A 22,766-nucleotide genomic window follows, 5' to 3' on the forward strand; every position below is an offset into this window, starting at 1 on the left:
CTGAATAAACACTGAATAAAAACCACCGCAATTTTTATTTAATTCTTATTTAAATAAAATATATTTTTGATGGGAAAATTCCCACAAGGGAATGTGTCCATATTTTGTATTTCACAAACACATGTGTGTATATATACATAAATGTATATATCATACATAAACATGTTGTATGTATGTATGGTTCACATATATAACGTGATTTTCATTGTGTGTTATTTAAAACACACTGTCATTTTGAAAAGCTAGCATAAACAAATTTAGGTCACTACAGACCTAATGTAATGAATTTTCTGAAAGTTACTGTAGGTGTTTTTAAATAAGTTGATTTGCTTTTTTATAATGACTTAAGAAGTCAATTACCAAGAATTTGACATTTTCTCTTCCTGAACAAATTCATGAGGAATCTAATAAAGCAATGTTTAATGGTGGCCCTGGTCCTCAAGCCACTTACAGCTTTTCCTACTGTCCATGTTAGAGATTTTTGACTCATGGTAGACCATTGCATTGCTGGTTGTATTGGAGACTACTATCAGTGTTCACTCACAGGCATTAAGCAGAACTTAATAATTTTCAGAGCAGTTTAGCACTTTCTTAGTAAGTATTAAAACAGAGGTTTTATGTTGGATTTTCTACATACTACAGTCTTGATAGTGAATCAAACGTATCTACGGCCGCTTTTGTAAGATCCTCCACTTTGGTTATTACAAAGAACTTCTAACCTTTGAAAATAACTACACAACGATATCCACTACTGAAAAGAGGCCTGGTTTAATAACAGAGATCAGAGTAAAGGCAGACTTACCATCATCATATTGGCCACAGCTGACTACCAAGAGAGAGGCAAGGAGGATCCCATGGGGTATACACTTCCACAGAGCAAACTGTGGGGACATCTTCTGTCAAATTTCACTCAAGGCTGATCTGCAAGAATAGGAAGCAGGAAAGCACATTTAACAAGTTCGTTATCAGCTCTAGGAAAACAAAACTGTCAGAGCACGGAGAAGCTGTAATGACTTCATAGTTAATTACCTGTATCACACCATCCATTATCAAGTAACACTCATGGCTAACACAGAACGCTTGGTGTTCTGTAGCCTTCCTATGATTTTGGAAGATAATATAATGGCTTTGACACTTCTCTTTCAAATATGACAACATTACAAGGAAAACAAACAAAATGGTGTTAATGGGGTGTGTGTGTGTGTGTGTGTGTGTGTGTGTGTGTGTGTGTGAGAGAGAGAGAGAGAGAGAGAGAGAGAGAGAGAGAGAGAGAGAGAAAGAGAGAGAGACAGACAGACAGACAGACAGGGGCTAGAGATGACTTCAGGAGCTGAGCACTTTGATAGCATGACCAGTGTCCCTGGTTCCATCTCTAGGACTGAAAGAAGTTAAGAGAATAAACAAAAATTCAAAACTAATGAGTCAGGGAGATGATACTGCTGTGATATTCATAAGAAAACAACATCTTAGCCAAGGTGAGAAAGATACAGTTGGCTTCCCTTGGGGATCCTGAGTCTGCCCACGTGACTTTTCACTCTTCCTTGGTTAACTGAATTTGTGGCTCTTCAGGATGATATTGTTTTATTTTATTTCACTTAAAAGCTTTCGAGATGAGAATGACCTTACAGGTCATCACTTTAAAATCATCCCAGCCACTGGTCCTGTTATGATTCCAGAAATAATCCACTTCAATATGAGACCTTGTATGAGCTTATTCCAGGATCTCTTATTTTTTGAGAAGACATTACACTAAAAGCATGCGTAGTGGACAGAGAAGATAGACAGCTGTCAACCTAGAATAAGGAGCTCAGGATAACACCTGATTGTGTCTGAATAAAGAAAATGCAGCACCTCTACCCTTGTGCTAGTCTTTGTTCAATTTCTCCTAATTTAAAGATAGATTTATTTATTTATTTATTTATTTATTTATTTATTTATTTATTTATTTATTTATTTATTTATTTATATGAGTACACTGTAGCTGTCTTCAGACACACCAGAAGAGGACATTGGATCCCATCACAGATGGTTGGGAGCCACCATATGGTTGCTGGGATTTGAACTCAGGACCTCTGGAAGAGCAGTCAGTGCTCTTAACCACTGAGCCATCTCTTCATCCCTCTTTGTTCAATTTCTATTTGCTTTAGTCCCAAGCTACCTCCCATACCTTCAATGTATTCAGCATCCAGCAGCCGATAATGAGGCTACAAACCCACCCTGTAAACCCAATACCCTCCATATGGAGAAAATCTCACTCTCTGTAGCCATATAGTAAGCATGTTATTTTTAAAGGAGGTCTGTGATTCAAGAACTACAGGGCACCATGTACAACTACTGCCACATTGTGTCAACCAGTGGATCTACCCATGACATGAGTTGAAACAGATCAGATGTTTTCCACATAGACTATCAATAGCTTTGAGGTCTTTGAATTGCAGAAAAAAACTTCTAGAAGTAGAAACTCTGTACACTGCTAAGAGAGTAGAGGACAGTTTAAACATCACCTTCAAAGCAGGGCTGTGTCTCTAGCAAACATGTGCCAGACCCTCTCTATACAACTCTTTCCAGTAGATCACTCTGCAGATATTGCTATGCTTGAGAAATCCAAACTGTGCCCAGAGTTTAAAAGGCATACAGTGAGCTATGAATAACTTCAATCTATTCTCTATTAAGGAGGTAATTTAATTAACATGCTCAACCCTCTGGTGTAGTTAATAGTTACTTTGGCAGTCACATTCAAACCCTGTCAAAATACTGGGGATAGAAGCTTTCACAATTAGGTTTTCAGTCTTACAGATAAGAGAGGAAGTGTTTGATCTTTTCCTGTGGGTTAAAGTGCCTTAACATAATTGTGCTCTAGAGAATATATTAGTTTTGGATTTTACATCAATCATTATTTTCCTACAGAATTAAAAAAAAAGTATTTGCATTTCTCTACCATACCATGTTCTAAAAATCCATTCACCCAGCAAGAACTTACAGAGCGGGTATTGGGTACCACTTGCTTTTCTAGCAGGAAGACAATATCAGTGATGAAAAATGCAATAATTTTCAATTCTCATGATAGTACCTATTAGCCAGATGAATATAGAACTCCACAGACATAATTATTACAGATGACATTTAAAAGGTCATAAGTGACATGAAATGAAAGAGTCAGCATTGTCAAAAAATTACAGTATCACATTACCCTTAGGTACCTGTAAATAGAGGGAATCAGGCTACACCAAGCGTTGATAGATGAAGGGGAAAATTTAAAAGAGCAAAAGCTTTCTACCAGCCCTGCCTGCAAGCTCTCCACAAGGTGTCTACATTTCAAGCCCAGTCTGTTCACGTCTTAGGGCAAGAAAGAAGGTCTCTTCATTTGTTTCTTTTTGATTACAAACCAAAGCCATGACATGACCTCCAGTCTTTAACCCAGGTTGTCTTCAGAGGTATAAGTGGTAGGAGGGAACAATAGCAGCAGATCTAGACACATAAGCAACACCGTACAAAAACACTTTTGAAAACATTGACTTTTCTTTAAGCCATTGCTCCTCACCACTGTGAAATGGACCAGTGGCTTTCTTGAGACACCAAATTTCGAGTGCGTTGTCACTATGATGAGATACTGTCCCACATACAATCTCAAGAGGAAACAAGGGAAGCCCCGATGGTGTAGTGGGAGACTGACCTTCAACAGTGTGCCAGTCAAATGCCCAGGACTTCTGATCCTTGACCCAGTCTAGAAAGAGCAATATTAAAAAGGCTATGTTGCTGTTCTATATTCCCAGTGAGAAGTGTCTGAGACCCACCTAGTAGAGTGAAGCAAAGCTCCTATCAATGCCACCTCAACTACTAACATGAAAACAGGAAGCATCCCACTGTGCTTATACTTCACCATTCACCGTATGAATTTCCTAAACTGACTAGGGAATCCTCTATTAGTTCCAAGGGGAGTGACTTCATTGCTGAAGGAAAGTATTTCCAGTTTTAAGTGCAACTGGATAAGTCATGCCCTCCTCTAGGAAATAAGGTTCCATGCAACCCCCTTTTTCTAGATTACCTCACTTTTCTTCTTTCTTGTATATTTATATATAAATATACACCATAGTGCTCATGTAGAAACATTCTCATAATTTCATGTATTAATAAATGTTTTAAGATATTCAAATATACTAAAATTATACTATACATATCTATAAAACATGCATGTAAATGATCACATTTTACTTACATTTATATATTTGCTGATCCTATCCTATTTTTTTCCATAATTTTATTGAAATACAAGGAAAGAAGCTATTATGCCTCAACCAATGGGACTTAAGAGTAAAAAAATAGCCTAACTTTACAATGGATACAATGTTGACCATTCCCTAATGTTCATGTGCTGCAGATTTCTGATGAATGGAGGTGGTAGGTGGGGCCCTTATAGTGGACTCTAGTGTGAGGACTAATGTCACTAGTACATACCCTCAGGATAAGAACACTGTCTTGAAAATGAGTTATTATGCCAAGATAGATTTGATAGTTTTACTTGTAGAGGTCATCCAACCTAAGATACACAAACTAAGGATAAATAATGAGACTTCTTTTAGAACTACTCAGTTAAAAAACCCAAAATGTATGTAAAGTCTAAAAACATAACAGTGTCCTGGCCTACTTACATGTGCTGACTAGCTCAAAATTCCCATGTTTGATACTGAAGTCATATCTGTACGTGGTTGATTTTTCACATATGGCAAAATAGTGGCACCTATGGCATTAAAACACAAATGCAGGCAAACAAACTTCTGTTGTAACTAATATAGATTAGTAACAGATTAAAACCAAGCAGCACTCTTAATAACAGTCAATGGTGTATCTATTACAGTGCTTTTGTTGTGTGAAAATTCTGGGCACATTATAGCACAGAGCTTATATAACATCGAGAAAGGCAGATGAATTAGTTATGAATGTGGAACTAAATAATGGTCCTCATGGTGTTTCTAGGTAACTTTGCAGATACCCCACCAAAGATTCAAATCATGTGTTATGTCCTACCATACAGCAATAAAAAATTGGGCCTTCTAACTAATAAACAGGAAGATGTAAAGATAACAAGATCCATGTTTCCTTCAAAAAATGTTAGATTTGTTTATTTTATATGTATGTGTGTTTTACCTGTATGTAAGGATATGTGCCATGTATGTGCCTGGTGGTCACACATTTTAAGAAGGCATTGGAGGTCCTAGATCTGGAGTAATGGATGATTACATGCTATTGTGTTAATTCGGGAACTGAACCCCAATTCTATGTAAGAACACCAAGTGTCCCATACTGATGAAGCATCTCTCCAGCCCTAGTGATGCCAGTTTCCTGGTTCAGTTCATTTATATGGATCAATATCTGGAAATTGGAAAATAACAGGAGAGAAATGGGGGAGGGGATGATGGAAGAAAAAGGGAAGGCAGACAGACAGAAACAGAAGTAGAGAGGTGAGAAAGAGGGAGAGATAGAAAGACAGTGAGAGAGGAGGTGTGAGAATGAGAGAAAAAGAGAACAGTAGATAGATAGATGATTGATAGATATAGAGAGAAAGATCATAAATAGATGATAGACAAAAGATAGACTATAGATAGATAATAGAGGATAGATAGATAGATAGATAGATAGATAGATAGATAGATAGATAGACAGACAGACAGATAGGTAGATAGACAGACAGAAAGGAAGATGAATAGATGGATAGAGAGGTAGATAATAGATCAATAGATGGATAGATGATGATAGATAGATAGATAGATAGATAGATAGATAGATAGATAGATAGATAGATAGATATAGATATAGATATAGATAGATAGATAGTGATTTTTCTATGCTCTTGAAGGTGAAGCATCAGTTTGGATGGCTTCTTGAACCTTTGAGAAGGATTTCCTCATAGAACCCTCAGATATGAAGCTAAAAGCAAATGGATCTTTCAAGCATCTAATGAGCCCTGTGGCATAGTCTTTCCTGCAAATCAGAACCGTGGGCATTGTGAGTGTGTCTCTGCTAAGGCACTGAACAGAGGACCTGTCAAACACTACCTCCCCCCCCCCCGCCATGGGGGAATCTACCAGTTTACAGCAATTTGTAGATGGAAAATAAAACTGGATATGAAAGGATTGAACATACCAAGTATATACAATTCTCATCACTAGACATTAAAGCCACAGCCAGTAAATCAGTGTTTCATTATTTACATGTCACCAATGGTATTAGAGAACACTAACTGAAACAGCTATTTGCATAATGCCATGTGTATTATATAAACATATAGTAAAGACTAAGAAATGGAAAATGTAATCAAAAGTCTTTGTTTACAAATCTAAATACATACTTTGTAAAAGGTATTTATTTAAACGTTGTGAACTCTCTGTTTAGCTCTGTATTCCATTTTTAAATTGAGTTATTTGATTATTTGGAGGTTAACTTCTTGAGTTCTTTATATATTTTGGGTATTAACCCTCTATCGGATGTAGGGTTAGTGAAGTTTTTTTTTTCCCCAATCTGTAGGTTGCCAATTTGTCCTACTGATAGAGTCCTTTGCCTTACAGAAGGTTCTTGATTTCATGAGGTCCTATTTATCAATTGTTGATCTTAGAGCCCGAGCCATTGGTGTTCTGTTCAGGAAATATCTCCCATGCTGATGAGTTCGAGGCTCTTCTCCACTTTCACTTCTAGAAAATTCAGTGTACCTGGTTTTATGTTGAAGTCCTTGATTCACTTGGACTTGAGCTTTGTGGAAGGTGATGAATATAACTCTATTTTCATTCTTCTAAATACAGACCACCAGATAGACCAGTAGCATGTATTGAAGATGCTTTCTGAGGCTATAATGTCCTTACAGACAGGAGCCTAGCATGACTGTCCTTTGAGAGGCCCTATAAGCAGCTGACTGAGACAAATGCAGGTACTTAAACAACCATTAGACTGAAGTTGGGTGCCACTTTTGGTTAAATTAGCGAATGACTGAAGGAGTGAAGAGAAGGGTGACCCCATCCATGGGAAGACTGGAAGTCTCTAAGCTTGACTCCAGGGAGCTCCCAGAGACTGAGCCAACAACCAGGCAGCATCCACAAGTCTGAGGGAAGCCCCCATCACATATATAGCAGAGGACTTCCTGGTCTGGCCTCTGTGGGAGAAGATGTCCCCCTAATCCTCAAAAGACTTGAGGTCCCAGGGAAGGGGGAAGTCTGGCAGGGGTGAGCAATCCCTGGAGGCAAGGGGGAAGAGGAATGGAATATGGTACTGTGGGAGGAAGGACCAAAAAAGGGGACAATGATGGAATGTAAATAAATACTTTTATAACCTATTATTTGACATTCATAACCTATTATTTGAGCAAACCCTATGATATTGCAATGTTTATAGAAAATATAAATTTTTGCATCAAAATACATATTTGTTATGAAAATATTCAATACATCCCTATATTCATTATGAAAAGTATAGTGTGGAACACAACTGGAAAACCAGTTATCAAAAAGTAATTCTTTAGGTCTCATTATGACATATTTTATTGGGCCATTTATTTTCAGAATTAATGAAATATATCAAATTTCCTCTATTATGTCCATATGGCCCTTTCTAGCCAAATATTATTTGTATCTTAAAGCTCTTTCTTTATAAATCCCTTAAAGATACATTAACATAAGTCAGGATATACAAATACTAATTTAATATGTTTTTAAATGGTGAGATTATTGGAAATTGACCAAAAGTTTGTTTTATTCAGAAAAAAATTTCTGAGAATAAGACACAAGGAAATCAGACAAAACACAATGGAAGTTTCAATTATACCTTTTCCCAATTAATTAGCTCTCCTCACCTGTAGAAAATAATGCCATCCCAACAGGTTCAGCGCTGAAGTTCAGAGGTTCAAGATTTAATTACCATTCCTAAAGTATGCTGCCTAACTTCCAAAACTATAAAAAAAAAAAAAATCCACATTTTTCATGATTCAGCAAGATATCTCCCTTAGGAGTAAATCATTAAAGAGTGTTAACTTCATGCAAATTAATGGCTAGAGATTTCCCCATCGACTTTCTGAGATGGATGGTTAGATCAGAGCCAGCCATTCCTCGTGGATGTGCGAAGCTTCTGAGTAGACTTAAGATGTGGGCGTCATTACTCTGAGGCCCTCGGGGAAAGATGAATCAGATATTAGGAATGATTTTGGAGCAGCCGTTTTAATGAGGATGATGATCTGCTGAAGGGGAGGATGGAGAAGGAAGCACACTGCAGCTTCTTGCCCTCCCTCACCCTCATGCATCTCAAAAATTAAATTCTGTTGCTACCTTGTAAACTGAAGACTTGAAGGAACCAGAGTATTCAGAAGGCAGTATGTACTGGGTTTAATTTATATATTTTTTTAATTTTTTCCACTTTCACATGTCAATCAATGTAGTGTGCACGTATGTACACACACACACACACATATATATACACACATAAACAAACACACATACACACTGTATATATTATATGTGTGTCTACATGTGGGGGTACAAAGTTTATATAACCATCATCCTCAATGACTATTGGATCTAAGATTATTGTGTTGAGTGTTCTTTTATGTGATGGTTTGAGTGTAGGAAAGTGTGTGGTGGCAGGAGACTCTGGGCTGCCGAGGAATTGGGATGTGTTTCCAATGACTATTTCCCTTTACTCACTGAGGTCAGACATGATGCTCTCTGGGACTCTCTGGTGCCCACTGGCCAAGGCAAGAATTATAGGCAGCCCGCCATTGTTTCCTCTGGCATCTGCATGGATTTTGAGGGGCACCAAACTCTGGTCCCCATGCATCTCTAACAAGCACTTTAAATGATGTGCGAGAACACTCCCAAAGTTCTATTTATTCATCGCTGCACCTGACTCAGAGGTCACTTGGGTGACTGGAAGTTTAGGGTGATGCTGCACCTGAGAGAATCCAAGAATGAAGGAATACGTGGGTTCTGCTAAATTTCAACTGCTGTTAGCTTTGTTCTTGGATGTGTAATGCCTGACTTTTATTCTTATCTTGCATTTAAAAATAAAATAAGCATCTATTAATTCTATTAGTTGCCAATGAATTGTCTTTACTCCATTTTTCATTACACTAGAATAATATAAATATCCGAATTGTGCAAACATCCTTCACAGACCATGCCTTTCCCCCTGCTTCCTCCTTGCCAGAATAGACCATGTTGGCCAAAGAGCTGTTTGTGTTGTTCAGATCCTGGTGCCAATTTGAAATCTCTCTTCTTACAGCCTGCCGGGTAACAGCCAGGCAGTTTGATATCAGCTCTCTTTACATGCAGAACCCAAGTGCCATTACCATTTTGTTCCATAAATGCTGTTTCCGTAAACACACACTGTGAGAACTTGTAACTGGCTTTAGTATATTTTGTCTGGGAAAGAAAACTATATGTCTTTAAGGTATGCGTCATCTGAACGACAACATGTTGAAGACACACAGGATGGGATAGGTAGAAGTTCTATGTCTATAATGTGCAGACTATCTGTCTAGATGACCTACGATAAAATAGGTGGAAATTTCGGTGATACTGTTATCCATTACATTCTCAAAAAGAAAGAAATCAACAAACAATGACAAAAATAGTAGCCATTAGAACTGCTACATACTTACTAGGAAGACTATAAATATCATACAATAAACATATATTCAGAAATTCCTTCCCATGAGCACCAAAAATTTCTCAATATAACGTAAGAACACACTTCAGGCTGTCCTTACCATTCTGGCTGTCCCTTTTGTCTCCAGTGTTAATATATGCTCTAAGGTTTGCAACAAACCTGCGAGCATGTTTAAACATGCCACCAAATCTCCGGGTTCCTCTGCTACGGATGTGTGTTTGTCCATGCCTTTTCCATGCTTCTGAGGCTTAAAGGGGATTCCGGACAATCTTTTAAGCCAGCTTTTGGCAATAGCTGCACATCATTTGTGAACAACACTGTGACTGACATAACCTCTCATGAGAATCCTTAAGAATTAAAAGTATACATATCGCTCTTGCAGAGGCGAATGGGAAAGAAGGAGAAGAGAATGGTTCCACTGCATTTCATTCACCTGGGTGCTTCCTGGTATTCACTAAACCTAATTATAAAGAAGCTTTTCCAGGTGAACACCATGGTTGCCATAGACACTCCAAGGTTGTCGCGTATGGGATCATAAAAACGCGTGGTGTAATAATTCGGAGAAAATATAGCTTTTAAAAGGTATGTCTATCTAAATATGGCGGGAAGAAATACCAATGTATAAAGTATAGAATAATAAACTCTGATGGCGTCGAAGCCTTTTTTTTTCTAGAAGCTTTCTCATATCCCTTGCACCATTTCTGTTATTTTAAAATGATCAGCTATAAAAGTAAAACCTGTAAAATGGTGGAACTGTCTAATATGTTGATGGTGTAAACTCAGAAGTTTTCTCCAGACATTAGTGCATGAAAGAGAAAAATAATGTATTTAATGATATCGAAAGGGGCTTTAGACGAAAGTGGACAAGCAAAACAGCTGGCAAATGGACTCAGCTCCACGAGGCATTGCTAATTAAAGTGGGAAACACTGTTGGCAGAGATTAGCCTCTAAAAATCACTTCGACAGAGTCACAGGAGAAGCAGACTAATTTTAATCCCTGGAGCTAAGACTGAAATTATATCACATACTACCTTCCACTTGCCAAGTAATACAGGCCCGGTGAACGCCATCCAACTGCCATATTAAGCCACTGTAAGTGTGGCTCATGTCTGTAATTTTCTTGTAATCTCGTTCTGAGGAAGAGTGCTCTGTAAGCCTCAGTTATTAGAACGGAGTAAGTGCCTGGCAGCAGTGATTGGAAGAATAGAAACAAACAAGAGTAACTAATAAGAAAGAGAAGGAAAACAGACTGATAAGCAAAGCTTTCCTTACAATCTTGCAAAGAATATCTAAATGTGAGGATTTTACGTGCCGATCATGGCTGCAGTTATCCCCAGGAGATACAGCGAAGGTCCCATATGGGACTCAACATCCCCAGAAGCAGAAAGCTTTGCTTCCCTGAAATGCAGGCTCCGCTGTGGGGAACGTTACTGTTTCTTCCCTCTGTAGACATCTGGCTCCGTCTATCCTACCTCTGAGCCCCAGGTCCCTCCAACCCTGGAGTTCTGTGCGGAGGGGAGCAGGCTCTGCTGGGTAGAGATTACCATGGGGCAGAAAGGAAGAGGCAAGTTCTAGGCTGGTTTCACGCCATAGGCCCTTGCCCCTGTCAATCTCCAGTCCACCAAGTTTTTTATCCAATGGAGTCTAAGGGAATGAGCTCAGATACTCAAATACTGCTATAGACTAGAACTGTTTCTCATTGGCTGTTTTCAAAACATGTCGCTACAATGTTAAAGTTTAGGAAGCAATTGTTTTCTGGTATGGTGAATTTATGAATGTTGGGAATAGCTTCGATTCTTGGATTATTGCACATGGTATACATGGAGAATATCTTTCTAACATATCTCTATATGTCTCGGAGTACAGGCTATATGGGAACATGTACGAATTACCCAAGATACATTTGGTGAAATATGAATAAATGTGAAAGTAATTCAAGCGTCTTTGTAGTGTTTGCCTTATTTTGAAAAGCCTTAGCTTTTATGTTGGTTTCATTGAAGAATACTGATGGTGAGTTATGCATTTATCTGGAAATGAAGCAGGGGGGAGAAAGTTCATTGAGGTAAATGAGAACAAAGGGAATTGCCTATATGAAAACAGAGATAAACAGACAGTAGCACTTTGGAAAGGTAGATGAAGACGCCTGGCCTTCGTTGAGGGTACTGTCCCTTTAGCCAGTAACAGTTTACAAATTTCTAAAAATAAATCTGAGGGGTGTCCTTGAATATCTATATTTAGACATATCTGTCCATATTTCATTACATGATATTAAGTATCATAATCGAGATACTGTTTTACGTTCCTAGCATATATTAGACCTTCATAATATTTGTATTTTTATGAGAAGAGACAAAACTACCAACATGATGTTAATAATACTAAACTAACTTTTATTATTCTGGAAGAGGATATGATACTAAAGGTAGGCTGGGGTGAGGAGAAGGTTCCTGCATTGTGTGTTTGTTCTTGGAAATCTGGGAAAATATCGAACATGAATAACCCATGAGCATTATAGACAGTTCATACCTGGGACACCAGAATGCACTCTGAGTTAGGAGAATACAATTTGTGACTCAGACATGACCTTCATACAGCTGGATATGAGGGGGAAATCAGGGAGCCCTGGACCTGGGAGGTGGGAGAATGAAGGTGTTTCTAGAATTGGTGTTGCTGAGAAAGAAGCTGGGTTTTGACTTTCACTTGAGACATTGAAGATTTAAAGAGTTAAACTCCTGAAATGTAGATGCCCACAGAAAGAGCATCGAGTTGAGAATTGAAGCAGGGCTATGAACATGCCATCCAGGAAATAAACACGGAATTGAGGGAATTTATTTACTCAGTGAGTTGTAGTAAATTTGGCCTAAAGCTGCTTGTATTCTAATGTTAATTTGGGTTCTCACAACTGCTTCCATAGTATCTGTACATAGCTTCTGGCAACCTGTCCCCAGTTGGTTCTGGGTGGTAAATAGAAATGCCAACAGCCAAAAGCTGGGAAGGTCACACAGAGATGGGTTTTTGGAATTTCCTGGTCTTGGGACCTAGAGAGAGAGAGGAGATACGCCATACTGGGAGAGTGGGGATGAGAGGAGAGACTCCTTGCCTGAGAAGAGTACAAGGTAGAGAGGCATGACTGCCATATGAAAGAGGATTAGCCCTTTGGGTCCAGAATGGCCGAGACAGAATACAGCGTTTGGGAAGTAATAACTTGGGATTTTTGGCGAAAGGCTGGTTAACAAGGTGGAGGTTAGGCAGTGGACCAGCTATTGATGATTAAGGCATATCAAAATATAAAAAGTGTGTGTGTGTGTGTGTGTGTGTGTTTCATTCAGGAACACAAACAATTGAGGCAGGTGGTAGTGAACCCACTGCCTGGGATTTACTAATTAGCTATTTAATTCAACAGTGAATTGAAAGGAGAAAGGCACAGGATATGCAAGTATTAGACGTCAGAAAGCAAACCCAGCATAAAAGATTGAGAAGCAGGGAGACAGAGAGGCTGAAGTCAAGTGATGAGGCTGAAGCAGGGATTCTGATGTGAGAGATACAATAGCTAGGCCAAGAGAAAGAGGGATGGTGAATTCGCCTCTGTGAACCTGTCAAAGCAAAACTCATTGATCACTCTAAGGAAAGTCACTTAAAGGCATCCATAGAACCCAGGCTAAAGGTGTTGGAGAAAATGGAACATTTAGAGGATTACTTGTTACTCTGTAAGGCACAAGAGAACATTGCAAGCTAGTTTAGGAGTTAGGCACATGTGTGCACATGGTGTCTATGCTAAAGACATCTGCTGCCACTAAGAATGACCAAGGGAAGATGAGTTCAGGCAGAGCAGAAGTAGGCAGACTTCTGTGTCAAGACCAGGGCCTTAGCTTGGTAACCAGATGTCTGCAGTTCAACTGTTCTTTGCAAATAATGAAATTCACGGCTGGCAGAAGATGGGGATAAGAAAGTTATGTTGGGGGTGTGAAGACAAAGACCAGAAAACTCTTCCCTTGAGCCCTCGGACTGAGCTGAGACCTTACATAGAATTAACGTGACGAGGTTTATTTCATAAGTTTTCTCAATTAAATTGAAAAATAGAAAATTATTTGCCTAAGGAAGTCATCACCTAAAAGATGATAAATGTCAAACATGTTACTATTTCAAAAAAAGTTTGCTTTAAGGGACATTGATCTTTTTAATCATGGGATAAGTCATCCTTCCTGGTGCTCAGTTGGGCTCTAAAGTGTCCTGACGATCCTAGTAGCCACCAGAATAGTCCTGAAGCCGAAATATGGTAACCAACAAATAACAATTTGAACTCTGCGCAGTGGTCTATTGCTTGATATGCTTAAGAACTTGAGTAACTGGCCCACGTCTTGAGCGGACCCTCGAGCATGCTGAGATGGACTTCAGTCACACTTCTCAATGGCGATAAAAGTATTTAATGTCTAGAATCACATCACTTCATAAAGGGTCCTTAACCCACGGAAAAATTCTAATGGTTACGGAGAAATTTGCTGGTTTTAGATGTCCCTAGATGAGCTGCTGTTTCCTCAATAGCACTGCAAAAATTAATCTTTCCTTGGAGTCACATTAGGTTTTATTTTTTACTACAATAGTAAAACCAAGCTATAAAAACTTAATAAGAATTCTTGAGAATGATAGTTGTTAGTAGTCTAGCTAGATGATAGTTGGCTGATAGATTAGACAGATACATGATAGTTTGGTGATAGGTAAGAGGTAAGGTATATAAATTAGAAGCATGGATGGTAGAGGATGTAGGAGATACACACATACAGATTTCAATAAAAGGATATGAAATTAGTCATTTTAAAGGTACATGAGCTAAATGATATTACTAAAGTAGGGGTGTTACTAAGGTAATCCCATGGGATGGGATAGTTGGTTCCATGGGAGGTGGCAGATGGTCCAATGAATGACTAATATGTCATTCATGGCATACCCCAAACATCCTTTTTTAAATCATGAACAATTCACCAATGCGAACAGCTTAGATAGTACATAATGTTTTCACAGAAATTGCTAGTCTACGAACCAAAAGAAATGTCACAATCATCACTGCATGAATGCTATATAGATAAATATTTTCTATGCAAAATCTACCTTACCCCCTTGGGTTTCTTCCTTCCCAACGTGCCAGGCTTCTCATAAATTGGCAAAGATGAAATGAGACTTCGAAGAGGTGCGGTGAGTCACATCCAATGTTTCTCACGTGTTTATCGACTTCCTTCAACGTATTAAATACTGACAATAAACAGTGCTACATATTCCCAAATCCCAAACAAGACGACTTGCACAGCTCTGTCAGGCTCCAAGCAGAGAGCTCTGCTGGTTTCACCCTTGCCTCTAAAGTGTTTCTCATTCAGAAGGAGATTATGACTCAGGTGCACCATCAAATTGATGTAAGCAATTATCGAGATGGGATCAATGGATGAGGCAGAAAGTGCAGGAGAGGTAGCAGTGGAGGTCATTCTGGAGGATGAGGGACAGGGTCTGAGAAAGACAAGAACAGTTATGGCCAGGTCATTGGCAAAGAAAGGTCACAGAAACACAGAGAAAATACTTGACCAGGAAATAGCCGTACTTTACTGTGACTTCAAGATGTTCAGTTAAGTGTCGAGATTGGGGGAGAGAAGGTTAAACCAGTCTTTGACATCTACATCTTGAGCTCTAGGGACTCTCTAAACCTCTCGTTATAATGATATCCTCAGGCATATCAAGTAAAGCTTTTAGTTTCTGTTACCAGCCCTAACTATGGAAATCTATAATGGATCGTGTTTTGTTCAATGTCTCAGTTTCCCTATGAACGTCAATACCATCAATGCTACCCTCGTTGAATTTGAGAAAAATTATAGGCAAATGAAAGGCCACAAGAAAAACGACAGGTTCTTTACTCAAAGTATTGTTCAAGGCTGAGGGACACCCCTCTAAACAGGAAATGCAGACAGTCCTGTGGGAGGGAAGAGACAGTTCCACGGAAGTGGGGGGTCTGAACAAGGGAGGTGACAGATGGTTCCATAGGAGGTAGAGGATACTTCAATGGGAGGTGGAGATGGTCCCATAAGAGGGGTAGATGGCCCCATGGGAGGTAGCTTATGGGAATATGGGGGTGATAGATGGACCCATAGAAGGTGGCAGATAGTTCCATGGGATGTGATAAATGGTCCCATGGGAGGTGGCAGATCGTCCATGGGAGGTTGAAGACGGTCCCTTGGGAAACAACAGATGGTCCCATGGAAGGTGATCATGGAGAGTCCCACAGGAGATGACAAACAGACCCATAAGAGGTAGCAGAGGGCCCCATGGGAAATTGAAATAGGAACATGGGAGGAGGCCGATGGTATCGAAGGAGATTCTAGTTCTATGAGCTCTGGCAGAGGATCTGATGGTTGCATGGAAAGTGGTAGACGGTGTCACAAGAGGTGCAGATGGTGTCATCAGAGGCGGCAGATGGTCCCGTGGGAAATGACAGATGCTCCCAAGGGCAGTGGAATACAAACATGGGGGGTTGCGGATGGCACGGTGGAAACAACAGTTTAAAGCATGGGGAACATGCATAACTAATAAATAGAAAAATATGGTTTACCCTCAGTTTTAGTCAAGAAATGGTCATGATGTGATGTTTCAGGTGTTAAGAACCAGAAGAATTATGTGTACTAGATTAACAGTCCCTTAGAGAAGAATTATGTGTGTTAGACCAGCGGTCCCTTTGAGGCCTTAGCTGTGACTCTTCAGAATCCCGTTTTGTTTATTTTCTTTTACTTCGTGTTTAAGAGTAGCCTGTGCTTGACCCTCTCCCCTGTAAATGTTTCTCCTCGCCGACAGTCCAACCTCCACATTTTCCCCACTGCACTGCTAGTCCATGGATCACATAGATGGACGGCCACGGACGGACATTTTCAGAAGTGAAATCCTTCTTCTGAATACTGCCCTCAATGTTACAGCCTCAGCTTATGTTAATATCTTCTATTCAAAGGACCAATCTTGACCAAAGAAAGATCTTAGGATGACATTAACGTTTATGAAGGTTTACTACTCAGGAACCAGGATGTTTGCCTCTGGGGGAAAGTGAGGAAACATTAAAATCGCGCATGCGCATGCGCTCGCGCGCACAGAGTGATGCTGTGACATTTTCAACTGTGCTATTGTGTAAGCTTTTGTGTGTTTCAGAAGCTGAAGGTTCGAATGTCACCCTTCAAAAAAATTTGAATTTCTGAAAGAAAAAAGTCTTTTCCTCGTGACTACGATCCTTCATGGCACTTGGAGAAATGCCTGACAGATTTGCAGAGAGTGCCCAACTCCTCGTGCACATCTTCTACTTCCTCAGAAATTTGGCTCCGTGACATTACAGTCGTTTATGCAGAACCAGAGCGAGCGAGCGAGCGAGCGTGAGAAACAGAAACCTGGTTTGCGCACAGACCCAGAGCACAGAGGCAACTCTCCAGCCGTTTTACACGAAGAGGAGTGGATCTTAACTTCCCCTGCTTTCAAGTAACTTTGGATTGAGCGTTCGGAGCTGGTTGTTTGAACTGTGTCCTCATTAACTTCTATCCCTTCTCGGAACACTCGCTGCTGAGGGAGAAGTAGAATGCGGGGTTTGAAAGCGCAGTCCCTGGCCATTCCCAGTGTGACTTCCAGTGCTCAATAGAACGCACTGAACTGAAATCATACCCTGCTTTGTCAAACTCCTTTAAAGCACCCCGATTCTTTCCTAAGCATCCATATATTGTACCTATGAGATATGTATATACCTTTATGATATATATTTCTATCTAAGTATTAATTTTCCTAAAATTCCAAGAATCAAATTCTTTTTCTCCTGAACTATGAAGCCCACACTTCCTCAAATATTTACAGTCTGAGGCCACTGAGCTCTGGTGCTGGGCAGAAGAGCCCTAATTGGGATGCCCATTTGCTATGTCACCCCTGATTTAGCCTTACCTGAAACAGCTCATGCATAGAAAACACTCTGCGGCGAAGTTGAAGCTTATGATTTTAGTTTACACAAGGTGACGCTATGTAAAATCTGCAATATCGATGCTCAGGCAAACGCTCCTGTTTCCCTTACAGCTAAACCGAAAGAAATTCAAACATCTCTGATTGGAGAACTCAAAATAAGATGCTCATCAAGCTGACAGGATTGTCAGGTTCAGTCGTAGCAACAGCAAGATGAACCACATGCTCTGTATGCAGTTAAAGATCCTGAGAACACGGCGCCCCGAATCAACTAAGCAGGGCTCATAGGGTCTCACAGGGACTGAAGCTGTAGTCACAGAGCTGCCTGGGTCTGTGTGAGGTCTTGTGCGCGCACGCTGTACATATTTAGACTGGGGTTTTGGTGGGGCTCCTAATAATGGGAGTGGGCGTGTCTCTGACTCGTTCATCTGCTCTTGGAATCCCTTTCCCCCTACTGGATTGCCTAGTACAGCCCTGATACGAGGATTTGCGCCTAGTCTTTTTGTAGCTTGTTATGCTGTGTTTGGTTGAATACACCTGGGAGATCTGTTCTTTTCTGAAGGGGAACAGAGCAGTGGATCTGGGGGAAAGAGGAGATGAGGGATGAACTGAGGAGTGGGACGGGGGAGACTGTGGTTGGGATGTATTGTATGAGAGAATAATAAATAAAAAAAGCCACAAGTTAGAATATATATTCTAACACACACACACTATATAGTATAATGAGCCATTTCTTCAGCCCATGATGAGTTAATTTAAAACCATTAACTATCACATTCTAGACTAACAACATTCTCTGAGATCTATGTTTCTTCCTATTAGAAACAAACATTACTGTTTCTTGATCAAGGAGGTTTAAAAGCCTGGTGGTCATTTCAGAGTTGTGTGGGACCACTGATTCCACAAAAATGATTTCTAAAGGGAAAATAGAAGTTAACAGCAACTGTTTTGCCACAAACTCGACTCTCAGTGAAACCTTCATTTCATGTCATTCACCTTTCCCAAAAGGAGTATCTTCAGGTGGAAGCTGTCAGAATAAATAACGGCTTTAGATCCAGAACTGACTGGATGGAGACACGCCCACTCCCATTACTAGGAGTCCCACCCAAACCCCAGCAAACAGAAGCATTCATTACAGAGCTTTGGAGGACCAGGATCGATGCATACATTTTAAACAGATGACTTCCCATCTCCCTGGAACACTTCACTGTCTGAGATGTCTGAGGTCGTAAGTGATCACATGAAACAAAAGCCAAACTCAAAGCAAGGCAGATGGCTAATTCTCTATGAAACAGATTTAAGAGCACTAATTTGCATTAAGCTAGACGAGTTTTGTGACCAAGATTTTCAATGGCCATGGTAGTTTATTATTTGCTGTCTCATCTATAAAACTTGAGTGTTTATAATGATATAAGGATGAAATAGAAATCATACCTATAAATATTTAACAGAGAGAAACCTTCCTGTCGTAATTCACATTTGTGCTAATATTATCACATATGTTAATATTATAAGGAAAGCATCCACTAAATAGAGATGGGAACAGCAGTGCCAGTTTGAGCTACTCAGAAGAAAAATATGAATGCGGGTAACAACAAGATACAACTACAAAGATGCCAGGTAACAGCAGCAAGGCGTGCATTTTGAGAACATGTGGAGATGAAGTATTTTTTTTTTTAATTGAAGTTCCAGGAAGTGACGTTTAGAAGATCTTGGCATTTCCTATTATCTCTGGCATAAAACCAGCTGTGGTGGTTTGAATATGATTGGGTCAGGGAGTGACGCTATTAGGAGGCGTGGCCTTGTTGGAGTAGGTGTGGCCTTGTTGGAGTAGGTGTGGCCCTGTTGGAGGAAATGTGTCACTGTGGGGGTGGGCTTTGAGACCTTCCTCCTAGCTACCTTTTGTTTGCCTTCTGATCAAGATTCAGAACTCTCAGCTTCTTCTCCAGCAAAATGTCTGCCTAGATGCTGCCGTGCTTCCTGCCTTGATGATAATGGACTGAACCTCTAAACCTGTAAGCCAGCCCCAATTAAATCTTGTCCCTCGTAAGAATTGCTTTGGTCACGGTGTCTCTTCACAGCAATGGAAGCAATAAGACACCAACCACTAATAATCCTCTCTATGTATCCTACATTTGGCCCCCGATTTCTGTTTCAAATTTTATTTTAACAAAGTTATTGTTAAAATTCCATTTTATTTAAGTTTTGCTTCTAGAGCCATGGCAACAACTTTAAAGACACGTAAGATGAGGAACATAGTATTGAATCATCTCACATGGGTATCTTTTTATCGTTTTCCCTTCATTTGACAATCTCCCACTGCATGCAGTACCACAGAGATTTTTTTGCTGATATTCTTATGATTACAGAGAGACAGTCTCATATTTAATTTATCTGTAGTTATTACCTAAGAAACAGAGTACAACAGATCACAATCGATGATTTTTAAATAGACAATGAAATAATCTATGTGAAATTGTAGAGATAGGATCCTTTATTATGATTTATATACTTAGACTCTTTGTCTGTATGTGTGTCTGTCCGTCCCTGTCTCTGTCTCTGTGTGTATATGCATGAGCATGTGTGTGTGATGTACATGCATACACAGGTGTGTATGTGGAGGCCAGAGGTCAACACTGAGGGCCTTGTATCTCTGTCCTTTTTCCTTTCCTCATGGCATCACTCTTTGTATTCAGTAGGGACAGTCTATTTTTTGTCTATCTTGAATATATTGATAATAGCACACTGCAGTAGTGTTTGTAAGCACGTATAGGAAGTGAACATAATCAGTATTTTATTGGTTATATAGAGCGATTTTCTTACAGGAGGAAGTGGAGGGATACTTTATATTGTCGTTGATATGCCAAGTATGACATATGCTTCTGCCCCCCATTACTGACAGTCATGTGGAGTTTGAGCATCCGGAAGTGATTAGGTGTACTGGCATTTTGGTTCAATTATGATGACTATCTACCTCAGAGGAAAAAAAAAAATGACAGATTCTAGCATAGTGACCGACTTAAATTTACCAGATAACACCAACGAGGTTATAAAGGTTCTACACATTTATAGCATGGGGAGCCTGAAAATCCCAGATGACGCCCACACTTGCAAGTACCTGGGGCTGCCTATCTTTCATATCGGCCATCTCATGGGAGTGGAGCGGTTCTTACTTCCAGCTTCAAATTGCATTTTCCCAAAATTGAATGCCTTTTGTAAGCTCATTCCCCACCGGAATAAGCTTATGTTGGGAATTTTAGAGCCTACGTTTCACGTTGCTCCGGGGATGGTTGTCCATGTTTTGTGTGGGATGAGACCTCTGAATTGCTATTTTGCTCTTTTCATTATGTGTTTTGACGACCATTTTAAATTTCGTAGACAACAATGTGTCTCTCTTCTCTTTACTGTGGACGGTGCTGTTTATAACTTACGTTCACAGTTCATTGTTATTCAAATGTATGAGGGTATTGTATTATATCTTTCAGAAATCTTACTGAGCCAAAATGTCACTTGAGCTTTCTTTTCCTTCCTTTTGATTTTGTACATTGAGGAAAAAAAAAAAAAAAAGACCAGAAATACACTATAGTAAGCTATCCAGTAAGTGCTTTTCTTGTATGTATAAACCATCTCATGTCAAGTTTCAGATGTACAGGAGAACAGTCCATTTGAGGAGAGGAAACATGAATTTAAACGGGAAAGGATAAAGTCGGAGAAATAAAGCATTAAGTCATGTATTTAGAATTTATGCTAAGAGAAAGCAGAAACCTCCATCCATTTAAAGGTTTACACTGACTATTCAAGTGTGAGTTTTATAGGGTAAGTTTGCACAGAAGAGAAAATACCAATTGGGATGCCTCTTAGACAGATGTCTGATGGGTGGAAAACTGCACCCTGGACTAGTGCGGGACCACCAAAACCAAGGTTTGAGAATCATTTAAGTCTCAACTAAAGACTTTTCCTGCCCTTGTCTGGTCTTTCAACATGATGTCATTTGCTCGATATACATTGGAGTATGCTTCGCTGCTTTTAGTTATTTTAAAACCATCGCAGGAAACTAACTTTAAAAGACGTTTCTTCAAAACCAAATTGTAATTTTACTCTTGGACTGAAGAATCCGGCAAAGAATATATTATGTTTGATGAACTCACCAGGAGCTGGGAGGTGCTAAAAACTTTACTCATTATGTAAATTCCTACTCATAATGGTCTACAGTTCTCAGTTATTTTATCGCTAAGGTTTGGTCAAGATCATTAACTGGGGCTTCTCGGTTGGGCCTCTCGTGGACCACAGTTTCAGCATCTCAATGTACATACGTTTATCATATTCTGCCCTGTGAAAAAAATAAACGTAATAGAAGTCTGGTGTCACATCTTGGTGGGAAAGCACCTTGCCTTCTCCATTTTTTACCATCAAAAGATATTTATTTATTTACATCCCACATGCCGCCCCCCCTCACAGAGTTCCTCCCCCAGTCCCCTTGTCTAACTTTTGCATTTCTTTACTGACCATGGTCACATATTTTTCCTTCTGGGTATATAATCCTGTTTCCCATATACATTGCTTCAACTAAAATGAATGTATTATATGCAGGAACTTAAATTCTTGATCAGACATATATATCATTATAATATTAAATATGTCTGATGCAAATGCACACATTACTCAGTAACTATTAGAGGAATAACAATAGATAAAAATTATTATTTGATGCAAACGAATGCACAATTGAATTATTATAGAGTGTTACTCATTATTAATATCAGCCAGATATGTTAGTGTCAATTCCCCTAATTTCCCAGAAATCCTCTTCAGCATTTCTCAAATAATATTAATATTTGAGTGACATTATTAATTAGTATCATTAATACTTAGGACACAATTGGCAGAGCAATGATGCTGACACCAGTATGCTGCCTTGGGTAAGCTAACAAACAATTGTATGGTTGTACACACAGATGTTCGCTTTCTCCAAGATCCTACCAGTTGCAGGGCACATTTTCTTACACATTGTTATTTGGTTCACAACTATCGCGATTATAAATGGAATTCTTTCGGTATTCTAATTTGCTTTATCACATAGAATGTTTCTAATTATATTATACCCTTAAATGACTAACTAGGCTGTCACCGAAAAAGATTGACAACATCATTTTCCCTTGCAA

At 39.4% G+C, this 22,766-nt stretch overlaps 1 long non-coding RNA gene across 1 annotated transcript in view; it reads right to left on the reverse strand.

The window, feature by feature from the left end:
• Nucleotides 1–314: 314 nt before the first annotated feature.
• LOC116887698 overlaps nt 315–22,766 on the reverse strand; it is a 386,781-nt gene continuing 364,329 nt past the window's right edge. The window contains exon 3 of the long non-coding RNA XR_004386232.1: nt 315–921. This is a non-coding gene — a long non-coding RNA (uncharacterized LOC116887698). The remainder of the gene's footprint in view (nt 922–22,766) is intronic.

Source organism: Rattus rattus, chromosome 18 (genome assembly GCF_011064425.1).
Source record: "Rattus rattus isolate New Zealand chromosome 18, Rrattus_CSIRO_v1, whole genome shotgun sequence".
NCBI classification, from domain to species: domain Eukaryota; kingdom Metazoa; phylum Chordata; class Mammalia; order Rodentia; family Muridae; genus Rattus; species Rattus rattus.